This window comes from Astatotilapia calliptera, chromosome 16 (genome assembly GCF_900246225.1).
Source record: "Astatotilapia calliptera chromosome 16, fAstCal1.2, whole genome shotgun sequence".
Classification (NCBI taxonomy): domain Eukaryota; kingdom Metazoa; phylum Chordata; class Actinopteri; order Cichliformes; family Cichlidae; genus Astatotilapia; species Astatotilapia calliptera.
Genome location: NC_039317.1, coordinates 22,250,966 through 22,267,552, shown reverse-complemented (window position 1 = coordinate 22,267,552; position 16,587 = coordinate 22,250,966). Strand labels below are relative to the sequence as shown.

At 39.1% G+C, this 16,587-nt stretch overlaps 1 non-coding gene across 1 annotated transcript; it reads left to right on the top strand.

Moving 5' to 3' along the window:
* The first annotated feature begins 271 nt into the window (after positions 1-271).
* On the top strand, positions 272-344 carry trnar-acg (transfer RNA arginine (anticodon ACG)). The gene has a single exon. It is a non-coding gene; the product is annotated as a tRNA-Arg (tRNA).
* Positions 345-16,587: the final 16,243 nt, after the last annotated feature.

Sequence of the window (16,587 nt, the reverse complement as noted above, 5' to 3'; positions counted from 1 at the left end):
TTACCAGAAAAATGTGTGCAGGTATAACATAAAAAACTAAGGTTAACCAAACATAACTTAATTTCGTGCAACCGATTACAATAATTTTTTTATGTTTATCCCACTGATTATTTTTTTCAGTGTACTGAAGTAAGGAAAGCATGACCAGGTGATGGAGAACAGCTGTGTGGGTCAGCCTCTCCTGACACCACACCCTGAACCCTCTACTCTATCGCGCCCCTGCAGCTGAGCTAAAAAAAAAAAAACAACACACCTCGCCAGTGCGTCAGTAGGGCCAGTGGCGCAATGGATAACGCGTCTGACTACGGATCAGAAGATTCTAGGTTCAACTCCTGGCTGGCTCGGCCCTATTTCTTGTGAATCTCCCATCTCTGGGACTAACAAATACAAATCTCACCTCGTTCTTTTATCCGTATAGTATAACATAGGGTCTCAAGATATACAGTGAAATCTACACAATATATAAACCCTTGTCCTGCAGTCAGTGCCTTTGTGTATTGTGTAACTATATTTTATGCCACTCTAATTTAACGTTTTACTTCACTATTTTAAAGACCTTGGTTAATAGATTAATCTTATGGATTTAAAAAAAAATTTATTAAAAAAATGTGAATACCCTTGAATAGCTTTGTATGATTCCTTACCTATCATGTACTGCCTCTCAGTTGATCCTGTCTGAAACCAAGTCATTTTAGCATTTATGTTCTGGAAACTGTTTTAAATTGAACAACCTGATGTTTTATATCAGCATTACACCTATGGTAGCTGACCCATTATCTGAACAAGCCTTTCTAATACTGCTGGGTTCATACATAAGCCGCTGCTGATTGGAAAACACTTCAGATACACAACCTAAGTAAAACTACCACAGAGCCCGTCATCTGGTAAAATACCGCTTTATTTCTAAGCTACTGGTTCAGTTTCACATTAAGCCCACTACCAGTAATCTGAGTGCTGTGTTACTATAACATCTTAGACAATAGTGGACAATAGTGAAATCTTACACCCATAGGTTTGGGAAGACCTTTTATTGCTTCAACAGATACTGTGCATAAGGTAAGATCAATAAAACAGAGTTTCCCTTCTTTTTATGTGTGAGAACTTCACTGGCTCGAAGAGAGATGAAGTGGAGCATCCGTTCTGATCTTATGGCCTAGCAACAACATTCCCAGAAGAGCTGAAGCTCTCTTATTTGAAAGATATTTAACAAGCATATGTACTTTTTGAGTATTTGGTTTCGATGTGTGGGTCATTCTCTCTAGGGGAAATGAAAGGACAGAGGGATAGCCATGTCATCTTCAAGGAGAAAGCGAGATGACACACCAGATTGAAGGAGTAAGAAGGAGAGGCGGCTTTCTTGAGAGATAGCCAAAGAGTGAGTGAAGTATTTGTCATCGCTGGAGAGATGAGAAGAAGAGAATAAGATGAACCAAGGGAGGAGAGGGAGAGAGACGGAGCGAAGAAACGAAGAGAGAGGACATAAAGAGAGATGAAGAGGAGTTCAGAGGGCATAATAATGACAAAATGACAAGAGGATGATCGAAGCATGGGTCATGTTTACCCACAGGAGAGAGAGAGTAAGAGAGATGGTGAAGAGTCTGGAGGCAGAGAGGCGACAGCACTCTGAAGGGTCACTCTATTTACGGGGAGAAGGAGAGATTGAGGGATATTGATGTGAGGAGGGAGGAGAAAGATGAAGGGAGACAGCTTGGGATGGAGACAGCCCCTCTGGCTATGAAAAGAAGAAGGGGTGATGAAGCAGAGGAATGAAGAGAAGGGGGAAGGAGTCACAGACAGAGGGGATATATGGAGGAAAAATATAATAGTTCGAGGGAAAAGAGAAGCTAAAATCCAATGAGAACATGAAGTCCACTGCACAGGGGGCAGTTATTTGATGTTTTAGAGAGATGCAGGGAACACCAGGGCTTCAGTCTGCAGCAAGCATTGTGTGGTTTTTTTTTATCCAGATGAGGGAGTCTGCAGGGAATGAAGTAGACTGAAAGACATGAGTGATTTATCTGTGAGTTAGAAAGGAGAAGTACAGACAGGAGGAAAAAGATGGTTACAAAGCAGGAGAAGCTTCTGTTCTGAGTTGAGATAGAGAGATATGGCTAGACAGAGCCCAGTCTCACGACAATTCGTGGAAGGTTTTGTCTGCAAAAAATCAGCCAGAGCTGTGCCTTGACTGTAAATCAGGGAAGTGGGCTCACCAGAGACGGATTTAATATTATCCAGACAACAATATTTTCATTCTGAGATTGAGCAAACACCTGAACCTGGCTACAGATCAACACTGAAAAATCAAAAGGTCTGAATAGAAAAAGTACCAAGAAAAGTACAACAAACAGTAAATGGCAAACAAATCATAATTTCATTTTCAATAAAGAACAATATAATTCCTGCAAAAACTTTAACCCTGTGATCCCACAAGCTCTGCGACACTAAAAGTAGAAGGTTGAGTCCCCTCAACCAGCTGCTTTGGCAATGCACAGCCTCACAGTAGCCCACATTCACTCTGGATTAACCACAGAAAAAGAAAAGTGCATTTAACATACAGCAACAGCATCTAAATATCTCAGTTATATGAGATTTTCTTTAACCCATTCTAATTTTCAGGGGCATCGAACCTGAGTGCATTGCTGAGATGCCCCTTTGTGGTCTTTGATGGACTGCTATGCTCACAGTATTTGTCCCTTTTGAAAATGCACGCTTCCAAACAGGTTAACAAAGTTCACCTAAGGACACGGGGAGCCTGATGGTGGTGTAAATCAAATAACTCTAAAAGGGTTTCTGGCAAAAAACAAAAACAAAAACAAAAAAACCCAAAGAATCCCAGCAACAGTTTTAGTATAAGAAACAACCTTATTGTTAGACCAGCACTTTTCAGCATGTGGCCTTCATCAGTATCATCATAAAATCTAATGGAAACAAGATTTTAAATAGAATAGTTGTGAGGCAGGAAACAAAGCAACCAACACCCAACTAAGGATGGGTTGGGCATATGGTCATGTGGCGATTAGTTGTACCAGGTTGGCAGAGAGAAAAGGGTACTACCCAGTAAAGGTTTAGTTAAATCTCATGAAGTATTTCATATTTATACACCAGATAAAGAGTGTATGAATGAGAGGTGGCCAGTGACCCCCTTGGCCTCCATTAGTAGGGTACACTTCACTATGTTGATATGGGTCAGACCACAGCCATCATCAAACCCGACCTTCATGTACACATTTACTATCTGTATCTTTCTCAGTTGGAAGGAAATCAGGTTGACAAAATCTGCCAATAGAAATAAAAACCTGCCAAAGTGTTTAAAACCACCTTTGTGCTGGCCCAGAGTGCATTTAGCCATAATGGCACCCACACACATGCACAAATTCACAAGGTGAAAACAATAATAAGCTGAGCAGATAATACCGAGAGACAGATTAAATGAATACTATAAGCAGCCAGAGACTGAGAGAGACATTACACACTGGCAATTGAGATTGTTCAAGATACACAAACCTGGCATCATGGAAACAAACCATCCAGAAAGAACGTGTCAGTTCTGCTATCTGAAACTCGTAAAGGCAGACTACAGCCTCTGTGAAGCCATACTTTTGCAAAATTATTTAACTAAATCTTACCACATGTTAAATTTTCTTTTTTTGTGCGCACAACTTATATTCCAGGTTCTTATATTTTGCCTCTAAACTTTGTGCAACATGCTTTGGCAATATTGCATTTAATTATGTCCAATAAAACTGATTCTGAGAGTAGATTTTTCTGCACACGCAGAGAGAGAATGTGATGCCCCGAGCGAGAACCAGATGAGTGAGAGAGATGGCAGTCAAAAAACTGCTGAGTCACTCCAATGGGAGGAAAATGGTAGTAATGAGGGTGAGTGAGGCAGCCAGGAGTGGGTGAGAGGAGATAAAGGAGACGAAGGGTGCTGAAGTGAGAGGGGAAAGTAAAAGGGGAATGAACAGATGTAGGATGGGAAGAATTAGAAACAAGGAAAGATGAAAAGAATGATGAAGGCAGGGGCAGGGTAAGGTCGTGATTTTGCTGTCATTAAGCAGAGCACATGGGTCATGCCTCATTTTCTCTCTTCAGATGATCCGGGCTTGAACCCCACCTGTTTCTTACCGATTCTGACAACTCAATGGAAACGGCCTCTAGAGTATGTGCATATGTGCACGTGCGTGTATGCACAAGTGTTAGTGGAACAAGAAAATAGATTGTTTTGGGCTGTCGTTCCCTTTTAAAAGAATCCATTTGACCAGCATTTTCCAAACTGGTAAATGGACTAGTACTCATATAGCACTTTTCTGCTCTAGCTGAGCACTCAAAGCTCAAACCTTTTTACCGCAAGCCACAGTCACCCGTTCCTATAGCATGGCTTTTCTAACTATTGTGCACACACTCCAAAAGATGCATCAGGGACAATTTGTGACAGTGTCTTGCTGTTTCTGATGGTACTGTGTACTGACAGAATAGCATTGTTTTTCTGTTTCAAAATCATTATAATTTTTTAATTAGGTACAAAACTCGTGGTTAATATTAAAGTATAAGATATATGTAATTTTATACTTTTTTAATTTCAGCAAATTGCAACAAAAGACCCATGCATCATTCTGTCTCTACCTTTTCTTCTTTGTCTGTTCACTTCTACTGAAGATGCCACACATTCACTTTCCTTTAATTAAAAAAGGTTCAGTAGATTTCTGGAATATATGGCTACTATTGTTTTACCAACTCTAACTCAAATATGAGCAGATTTGTTGGGCGTTCTCAAAATAAATCACATTCCTATATTTGTATTTTGCGATGCATTTATATTTTGGAGCAACATAGAGATGCATGGCACAGTGGAAATAGCCATATGTGTGTTTGGATGACACAGTCAATTTTTAGCAGTCTCAGCTTGATTTTGGCTTTGTCTTATTGTGGGCTCTCTAAGTATTATATCGAGTCGTTGTTAATTCAACAAAGGCTACACTAAAATGCAGAAGCATGTGTGTAAACAATATATCCTTATGGCTTCCAAAGGAATTAAGAGGGTAAGCAGCAGTAAGGTGCTGATAATCAAATGCACTTGATTAAATGTTCATCAACAAGTGTGATCGCCTCTATTAAAAATTACACTTCTGGCAGTTTAAAGGTCATCATTCCACCTTAAGAACCTTAAGAGAGCTGTGCATAAAGGAATGGCTGCAAACCTCAATGAACTGGAGCAACATTGTAAAGAAGAGTGGACAAGAATTCTTCTGCAAGGATGTTACACATACTTTCTGTATGACTTTTTTTAACAAGCTTGTGAATCATGGGGTATTCTCTGATTTTCAGTCAGCAGTTCTTTATTTTGGCCTAGTTTTTGCTAAATAAATATGTCATGTGTAATGTGTCATGTGTTGTTCATTTTACACTCAACAAAAATATAAACGCAACACTTTTGTTTTTGCTCCCATTCCCCATGGGATGGACGTAGAGACCTAAAATTCATTCCAGATACACAATATAACCATCCCTCCCAAACAGTGGTCACAAATCAGTCCAAATGTGTGGTAGTGGGCACATCTGCTATATTGAGATAATCCATCCCACCTCACAGGTGTGCCACATCAGGATGCTGATCTGACATCATGAGTAGTGCACAGGTGTACTTCAGACTGCCCACAACAAAAGGCCACCCTGGAATGTGCAGTTTTGTCTCACAGCAAAATGCCACAGACGCCACAAGCAATGAGGGAGCGTGCAATTGGCATGCTGACAGCAGGAATGTCAACCAGATCTGTCGCCCGTGCATTGAATGTTCATTTCTCAACCATAAGCCGTCTCCACAGGCGTTTCAGAGAATATGGCAGCACATCCAACCAGCCTCACAACCGCAGACCTCGTGTAACCACACCAGCCCAGGACCTCCACATCCAGGTTCACCTCCAAGATCGTCTGAGACCAGCCACCCAGACAGCTGCTGGAACAATTGGTTTGCACAACCAAACAATTTCTGCACAAACTGTCAGAAACCGTCTCAGGGACGCTCAACTGCATGCCCGTCGTCCTCATCGGGGTCTTCACCTGACTCCAGCTCGTCGCCGTAACAGACTTGTGTGGGCAAATGCTCACATTCGATGGCGTCTGGCACGTTGGAGAGGTGTGCGCTTCACGGATGAATCATGGTTCACATTGTTCAGGGCAGTTGGCAGCTGAGAATGTCCCAGTTCTTGCATGGCCAGCATACTCATACTAGTTCAGATGGTTTTTTTGCAAAAAAAAAAGGTTTTACAGCAACAATGTCAACTGACCTCATCTGTGTTAAAGTGACATCATAAAGTTGTCTTGACAGTTACAATTTAAATTTCTCCTAAAATGAAGAAATTTAAACCCAATAATTGGGTGACAAAAGGGTGGTGTCTCTGTTATCTGTCATCACCTGTCAAACCATCCATCATGTTGCAGTGATGCAATGGTGCACACTCGTTAAATTGCTGTTTCACTGAATGGTGGATTGGTGGGTCCTCTGACAAAGATTATAGACAGTATTAAACATACCACAAAATATTCTCTCCACAGCATGTACTTGCATTTCCACACTGACATTAAAGAACTCCTATTTCTATGTTTTCCAGTTGTCTGATCTTTAAGCCTGGTTAGTGTGAAATGCTATCATCCGTGTAATTGAATGTTCATATACTATACACCGGTGTTTTGCTATATCTTACAAGCAATTTATCTGGCAGAAAACCTGCAATCCCTCAGATACTTTGCATACTTTTATACTTACACATTCTATTTTGTGTGCATAGATGTGTTCACACTGACAAGTACAGCTGCACGCAGAGCACTAAGAGTAGCTGGATAGCGTACACGTGCATTGAAGTGTTACTACAGTGCTCTGAATGGACGCGTACATTCATTCATGTCATAGTTCTGAACTAAATACTACAATCAGTGATTTCAACACAGGACACTTAACCACTGCCAACAAATTAAAATGGCAACCTCACTGTGTTACTGAGGTGAATAAACAAGAGGTTAGATTTCATGCTGGATTGCCCTTCAGAGTTATGTAATGCTAAGCACTTTAATACACAGCAATCTTAGATGTAAACATATTTTGCAATTACTGTGAATGTCAATCAAATCTCTGAGAAACAGAGGATAAAAGTGTTTGCTCAAACTTTGATTAAATCTCATCTCGAAACAACCTCTGTAGAGCAAACATCAAAAGTTTCCTTTCACTGGATGATCTTTACTGCTGTCAAACTGGCTGCTTTTGTGAGTCAGTCATTTCAAAACTAATCAAATTACGGCTACTCTTCTTCATCATAAATACATGGGCACTAAATCAGTTACAAATGTATAATTAAAAAAAAACAAGTCACTCAAGTTCATTCCACCTGATTAAAATATAAACAAATATGCCTTACTCGGGATCCCAGAATGTAAACATGCCAAGCCTTAATACTGCACTATAGTTTGGCTCAGAACAAGTTCTGGAGCAATGCATTTCATCCATCTATTTTCCCAAGTGATGTTGACTCCGTCATTTCATATTAGCTTTCTAATCTTATTTTAATTCTCAAAATATCTTTGTGTGTTTGTTCCTTTTGGACAACAACTCCAATCAGGAATTGAGCAACCAAACTTTTCACATTTTTCTTGCAGGGTCTTGTCTATATCAGACATCATAATGTCAGCTTTAATGACCTGTTTTAACATTTAAAAATCTATAGCAGCAAATTATTAAACAATAACATCTAATTTATAACCACAAAATTGCCATCAATTGTATATTGTGATGCCATCAGGTTACCGGGCAACTACCTACTAACCAAAATCATCAGCTTGTGTTGACTGTGATTAGCGACGCACAATGCTGCATACTAACAGATATAACAAGAACCTGCAGAGAAAAAGTAGTTGAGGATAATGAATGTCTGTAAAACAACCTTAATCTGTTTTTTAACCTGATCCATTTGCAGATATAAATGATAAGAATCCATTTTAAAAACAAAGTACACTCATTGTTAATAAGCAAATCACATGTTTGGGGTCAGGTCTGCATAATGAAGAACTGATTTGAAGTTTCTGTCTTAAAAAGTGCTTTCTTTCACGAATTTGTATAATTAAAGTTTTTAAAAAATAAATCTGATTCAAAAAGAAAAATAAATCCAAGCTATGAATAAATAAATAATATGATCTAAGATCAATCTTCACTTTTTTCTCAGAAATCATAGGTACCAGATATGAAAAGGAGACAACATGAGCTTTATTTGTAATTGCATTACATTTAGCAGATTACCAACAGCTTACATTTAATATGTAGCAAATTATAAAGTGTTAACACAAAAAATGAAATTAAATGCAAAAAATGTAACACTTTACGATGCTGATCTCTTCAGCTTCTGCTCTTCTGTTTCCAATTCCTCTGATGTTTTGAACAAATCTCACTGGGAGATGCAAGCACACTTTTTTTATTAGTTTAGTGGAGTAATGCTTACCGTTTGCCCAATCTTTTTTATTTAATATTAGATTCAATAAAAATTCGATTAACTTGCGGCTTCAACAAACACAAAGAAAACAAAACAACAACAACAACAAAAAAGCTACTCTATCACTGAAAATTGATCATTTCAAAAACCTGGAGCTGATAGCAGCCTTTGGCCCAATTCCTATTGCTACTGGCATTATTTGCATACAAGCGAACACACTTTTCTGTTTGTCTGCATTTGTAAAAGGTGAAAAACAATCGGAAGAGGAAATATTGATATGGATATCCGAAGACCTGAAAAATTGCCCGCTGCCCTTGAGACTAAGTGAGCACGCTAGCCAGTGTAAAGTACCACCAGGAAGTACAAGGAATATAAATCAATTGATTTCTCTCTTCTTCTTTTTTTTAAACTTTAAACCTGAAATGACTTAAAATGCAGTGACTATAGAACAATATTTATTAACTTGTAAGAAGATTATACAAGTATAATATGCTTAAGTGTAAGTGTGTTTCCTGCCTTATTTCAGTTTCAGGGTTACATTTCTTAAGACAGAAGTGACTGAGGTCAAAGAGTAGATTTAGCTCATCATCCAGATGTTAAGGTCCCAAAAGCAGATCCTACAGCAGTGATATATGTTTTGAATTTTCCCAACTTGAAATGTTTAGGAACACTTGATCTGTGCAGCATATTGAAGTCGGCAGCAGACAGTGAATCTGAATCAGTCTGGTAAGCAGAGTTGGCAGGCTGACTCCTTTGTTTGTCTGTCTGTCTAAATATGAAGAAATCGCTTTAGGAGATATTTACGCTCCCCTGTTTTCCTCCTTCTTCGTCTTTCAAGGTCCTGCTGCTTTTATCCCCTTCCCAACCCCCTATTTTCTCTTTAACTGTGCATTCTGTTTTTATTTTATCCCCTCCTCATTCATTTGTTAGTTTATTTCGTAAGTGGATTCTTCCTTTTTTCCATACTTTCTTTTACCCTATATCATCTGTCCTTAATCTCCTTTGGCTATAAGCATGTGATGTTCTACGAGAGGTATGCTAATCTACAAAAAGAAACTTTTTAGGATGATCTGCAAAAGCATCTCGACATGGCACGATAACCCTATTTTGTAGCATCACACTAATTTCCTGTAGCTTGGGTTGGGCTAACCTATTTAGTTTTAATTCATGAAAGGTTTTGGCTTGTGATTATATTTTGGCAGCAAATCATGGTCATGAACCAAATCTTTGTGGGGGACATATGGCGCTCATCGGATAAGAGAGAAATGATTTAAAGTTTGTATTTATACAACTGCAATCAGTCTTATGGTGCATAACGTGCACAGAGCAAGAAAGACGAAACATTTTGACAATTATTTAACACATCCAGTCATTTCTAATCATCAATCTCATCCCTTGCCCTTTCACATAGTCTCATGTCGGACACGAACATGTAGCTTTTTCGCACACATCACTCCGATTGCGCACCCATGCATAAACATCACACTTACACAAACACCACCCACCAGTCGTCGGTTTGTGAGTCAGAAAGCCTCAGGTTTGCTGACTCACAAACCTCTCCTGTTGAATATCTCGTGGCATTGCCTATGCATGTGTATGCATGTCTGCCACCCAGACATGCATACACAGATGGACACATATACACACGAGTAGTCTCCTTTTGCACAAAATCACAGAGATCACAGTTTAACATGGGCACATGTAAAGCATGATTTAGCATCCACTGAGTTATTATTCATATTAATTTATTGCATACTGATACACATGCACAGTTAAAGGCGTATTTATGCCTGAACAAATTTAGGCATAGATGCAAGGCCATGTGTGGAGACACACTGATACAAAAATGTTTTTGATTTTTCACGCTAGTATGGATAACAGTGTGTTTTGTAGATCTAATGCAGGGATATTTCTTGTTATTATTATGAAAGCTTTAAGCTCACTATTTACACTATGTTCTGTTTTTTTCTTGTTATTGCATATTTTTTCATTGTCTTCATTCTGTGTATAATTTGTTCCTCACATTTACCCCGCCTTCCTCCTGCCCTCTCTATCCTTCCTGTACAATTACCTGCTCGGCACTAGAATAGAATAGAATAGAATAGAATAGAATAGAATAGAATAGCCTTCATTGTCATTGTACAGAGTACAACGAAATTGGAGTGCCACTCCCTTGGTGCAAGTTTCAATAATAAATATAAATGTAAAATATAAAAAGTACAACAAAACAATCCTAAGTACTCAAACACTAATGTGTTTCACCTGTGTCTAATTGCATCATTGTGTATTTAAGCAGCATATGCTGCCTTAGTTTTCTGCCAGATTGTTGATTGCAGTCAGTGGTCCAGCAGTGTTCACATAGTTTTCTAGTTTGTTTTTGCTGTAGGTCAGTTACCTGGTTTTGCCTCAGCTTTCTCAATTTGCAGAGCCTTCTCTGTTTACTTTATTACTACCTGTGTAACTGATCTTTTTGCTTCGGCGAAGACTTTTAGCCATGCCTTGTCTCTGAAGTTGTGGATTTTGGTTCTTATTCGAAGTCATTGTGGTGAGGCTGTACCGCCAACTGAGTCCACCACTTTGGTGCAGATTGAAATATCTCAAAAAGCACAGCCTTAGATGATTGTCATGAAATTTTAAAGCACCAACTTTTTTTATTTGTTCTGTTTTTTTCACTTCCACCACGAGGCAAGCATCTCTGCTTTTTATGCTGATATTGGAAGCGCCATAAAAACCTGGTTTAGCTTTCATGTTTCGCTCACATTCTTGCATTCCTTCTTTACTGAATCTGGCAAGTCCCTACTAACTTACTCTGGCACCACCACCTGGTCAAAAATGTTTTTCCAATTCTACATTAAAAAAAAACTGGTGATATTCCTCCTCCTCCTTTTTTTGTTTCTTACAAGTGCTAGCTGTGAATGCTAGCATGTTAGCTTGTGCGCCTAATGTCTTGGCTGTGTCTGAAATCATTCAGTCATTCAATACTCTGTGCTCTCCAGGCAGAGGATTATAAATTAGGCTTGGCATGAAAATGAATGAATTTTATTTGGCTTATTTTTTCTGCACTATTAATAATATAATTGCTGTCACATAATTAAAATGTGAAAGATGAATACTGGTTCAATATGAAGTAATTACAAACACACACTTTTGTGCGTAAGCATATTTTTCCAAATAAATAAACTCCTTGTGGTAGTTATTGTTGTGAAATGTGTTCTTAATCCTGCTTGACAGGCTGCCATTTCTTCTTGATGACACTGTATCACTGATTAGACACCATGGGTGAACTATGCAGGCGTATACTTACTATACTGTCTATCACTATATATTTAGCAAGACATGACAACATTGTACATTCACTATAGAATACATTAACTGTGAGGAACGCCTTACTCTGCGCAATGTTCTGGCTTACACATGGCTGTGCGCTGATCGTATGCAGAGCCTACACCAAGCTTTGCAGACCGTTGTTTACCTGTTGTAGCTGTTTACAGGAGGTGGTGTCACAAACAACCGGTCTGTGGGCTGTTCCTGCTTGTGCAGTTATTAGTCTTTCAGCCAGCCTTGGAAATATACAAGATTCAAAGAGCTGAAGTGAAACTGAGTCTCAAATACAATGAAAAGGATGGGCTGTGGCCACTCTTGTGCTCTTCATGCTGGGTTTTTGTTTTTGTTTTTAATATTATGTCTGTAATGTATTTTTTAAGCTACCAACTCTTCAACCAATCCATTTTCCAACTATGCACAGCATCATCCACAATGAGTTACACGCTGTACATCTGAGTCGGTTGAGTAGGTTGAATGTCCACTCTGCAGATACCCACACAAAATAAAACACAGTACCATAAATGCCCGCTTTTGAAGTCTGGTCTGCTCTACACAGGATGTATGCACGCATGACTCTGACTTTAGCTGATTTCCATTTTGGGCATGCATTCTTTTTTTAATTCAGATTTTCACAAGCAGAAAATATTTTCATATAGAACGAGAAGGGTACCTTGATATGGTTTCCTAAATTACAAGCAATATACACTCATTACTGACATTAAACACATGGGAAACAAAGATAAGCCCAGCAAAGATCACAGATTAAACACAGGATCCGGGCTGGTTTTCTTCATATCATATACTGATTACATGCATGCTCATACATAAATGCAAACACACAGGAGTAATCTGTATTTTTAATCAAGTTCATAAAACAGAATTGCTTGCTTGTATTTTCTATGCAGACATCCAGTTCCCTGCAAATCATACTCTACTTCAGCTGCAAACACTTACAAGCATCTTTTATTATATTATATGTTCCATAAGATGTATAAGTCACTGCGTTTCTGCAGTGCAGTAGAGCCTGTCAGTTCAGTAAAGTATTGCAACATTTAAGCTAAGACAGACACGAGGGAACGAAGGTATATTTGGCATATCTGAAGCTCTCTCTGTAAGTCATTGTGCAGAGAAGAGCATTACTTCATTGACTTTAATAGAAACGTAGGCTGTGACACAGACTAGGGAATAAGAAGACATCACCATAACTGGGGATTGATATTATCCAGCCTTTATTGTGAGTCTGAAATGGCACTGCCTGTCTTTCTATCCTCTGACTCTTTCTCTTGTCTCCCTCTGTTCTGCCTCTCACCCTGACTTACATCCCAAAAGAAGAGATTACATTAGAAAGACCTCCTTTCTTGTCTTTCAGTAGAGAAGTGCATAATTACTGTGTCTGGGCCTGTGCCAGAGTTCTTCAGTCCTTATTGTGATTTTAAGAAACCTAATTTTCACAGCTTCACTGCCACACTTTGGTTGAAAAATAAAACGGTGCTGTTGAGCTCTCACAAAATGGTATTAAGTCAAATTACCGAGGGTATAATAGAACAAGGGTTTGCTGTGTTTAATATAAAGATACCTGACTGTTGTTGTATAAGACACAGCCCTATGAAGAAGTGTCCTGAACTAAACTGTAGTGTGAAGAGTGAATAATTAGCTGCAACCTTGAAAAAATGTTTTAACCAGAGAGAACCTTTCCAAAAAAATTTCGACACTTCAAGGTTTTTTTTTAACCATTTTCTCTGATCTGATATTATCTAGGGAAGTGTAAAAGAAAAGGCTAGAGTTTGAAGGTTTCTATAGGGCATCGGGCAAATGGTACAGTAAAACTGCTGTGTTACAAGCCCCCTGCTTCCCCAGGGCTGTGTATTATTATGGCTCCCTGATACTAACCAGTCCTCTGTGTGCCACAAAGTCTTTTATTGCTCCCACGCAGAGATTTCGCTTTCATCTTTTATTATGGTTTCTTCTCCTCATAGATATTCCTTTTTTAGTTTTTCTCTTATCTGTCTGTTCTTATCTCTGAGTCTTTCAGTCTCTCTCTCCCTCAGCACACACACACAGACACACACCTATACACACACACAGACACAAAAACATAAAACATAGTCGGAGCAAAAATATCCTCCCTAATGAGAAATAACAATATTCAGGTCTAGTTGATACATATAACAACACACATCAACAGGCGCCTCGACTCGCAGTTCTGATATATCATTCCCCCCCCCCCCCCCCACACACACACACACACACGAGATAAGACATGCCCTTAGAGGTCTGCAGCTTATGATAATGTCTGTCTCCTCCAATTAGACACTTCTATCTGTGTAATGTTTTCCACACTCCTTGCACTTTTTCCTCTTTCGTCTGCCCCGTTTTTTCGCCCCTATAATTGTCTCTCTATTCAGTCTCTTGAAGGCCTACTATCAGCCTGTAACCTGCTGCTGACGCAAAACAGATGTTTCTCCATTGCCTCCTTCCTCCCCCTATCTCTTCCTGCTTCTCCACTTCTCTGTCCTTTCACTTAATCCTCATCCACCTTCCTTTCTCAGCACTGTATTTTCTTCCTCTGCCCCTTGCCCCCAGTTTGCCTTCTAGTCCTATTTTGTCTTGTTTATGTCTCACGGTCCACATTTCCACAATTCCCCACCTTTCTCTACATCTGTTTGATGTGATAGCACTAGCAGTATAATGAATTCCAGAGGTCTAAGTGTTCAGACAAGTAGTGTTTGACTGTCTTTGTCAGCAGTGTCTTTCATGAACAAACACTCTCATGAATTAGTGCTGTAGTTGTTGTTGTTTTTTTTTTTTTTGGGGGGGGGGGGGGCTTTTTAGCCTTTATTATGACAGGACAGTGGACAGTAAAGCTGTGAGCGACAGTAGAGGAAAAAAAAAATGCAACAAATAGCCCAGCACATGCGCAATTCCCCACAACAGTGCTACAGCATATGGGTCACCAAGCTCAACCTGGTGAGCCACACTGGCACCAAGTGCTGTAGGAAATGCATTTGTAAAGATACACCATGAATTATTATTATATTTCTTTTTATTATGAACAGATATAAGTCATAACAATATCAATTTCAAGACAAGCATCAATTCTGCCAACTGTCCACATCCATCTTACTTGCATTCATTTACATTGTCTAATCATTATTGTTTTCTGCTCCGAAGAATCCTCTGACACAGTCTCATAAATCACCCATGTTTGTTTCACATGTAGTGACTTACATCTGTCTATTTATTGGCTTTGCTAATCCTCCTCATATTTGTCTCCTTATTCTTGCATTCCTTTATTCCCCCTTTTTTTCAATCCTCTTATTTTCCGCTAATCTTTTCCATCCCCGATCACCTAAGGCAAGCTCACCTGCTGCTGAATTGAGAGAGCCTCATTATCTCAGACACCTGATGAGCGTGTGCTAGTTTTCGTGTGCAGCTGTGCATTTCTGTGTGTCTTGGGTGGCGAGGTACAAAGTGAATAGCGTGGGTTCAACTTGTCATCCGGAAAAAAAAAAAAACGGTCATCTCTACAAATTATGTTGATAATTACAGCATGCACCAAACCAAGAGCTTAATGTGTATGTGTGTGCATGTGTGTGGGCGGGTGGGTGTTTTTGCAACAAGGGGTGTAAGCAGCATTTCCACAATATTACATTTTTAAGTACTAAATCAGCAGTTCTCCAGCCATGAATCAACCTAGAGTGTGTTGCATGGTTGTTTCTATGGGCTCTCCCACACCACAAGAGCATCTGTTTGTTTGAAAGAGTCCCTTTCCCAGCGTGACACAGAATTTATCATATCTGGTGAAAGTTTATGTTTTCTCTTCTAAATTGCTGAGTTATATTGACAATGGAAACACTCCCTTCTGCAATATTCCCAGGCACCCGCCTTAATCAGTTTACTGCAGAGAAACTGAGGTCTTTCACAGGGCTGAGATATGACACAGCGAGCCAAGCAGTGACACTTATTGATTCAAACTGGTTTACTTCACAAAGAAAATAATAAATAATCTGTATTTATAACATCTCACTGACCCGTATTTTTCCAGACTATTCTTTTTGTTGTGTTTATCTAATTCTGTGCTGTAAATCTGTGTTGTTTTAGTCGATTGTGATCATTTCATCACCAAATATGCAACGCTACAGCAGAACAATGGCACGCCACCATTCCCAAATGGTGTGCCATGAGGCAAGTCCAGGTGGGCCGTGGGATTTTGTAACAATAGTGCATTATTATTACAATATACAACTGAAACACAAGAAGGGAGAAAAAAACTGCAGCCTGGTCATAGGTTCATATGCCAAAAATATTCTATCAAAAGTGTCTTTGTCTGAAAATACAATCAAAACAAGACAGATGGTATAGGGACTTGAAAAGCAGTACTACTTGTCAGATCAATTATTGTTTAGTAGCATATAACTTAATAAATGTAGATCTTTTGGTTGGCGACATTGTGCCAAACCAGGATTTTAATCTAATTTAATTGAATATTGACCAAGTAAACAAAACCACAAAGGCGGATGCAAAATGGTGGGCTTGATACTTCCAAAAGAACATGGTCAAAAAAAAAAGTTTAAGGGCACTCTATGCAGTCCTGTGAAATACTACAAGTACTATTTTTTGCTTCTGGAGGAATTCATAGGAATTAAGAGGGTCAGTTCTGCTGCTGATCAAATGCACTTGATAAATAGATTATCAGCAAGTGTGACCAACTCTATGAAAGTAGAAGTTTCCAGCAGTCTGCTGGTCTGTAGCATTCGAGTGCATGTTAACACATTGTCAAAATCTT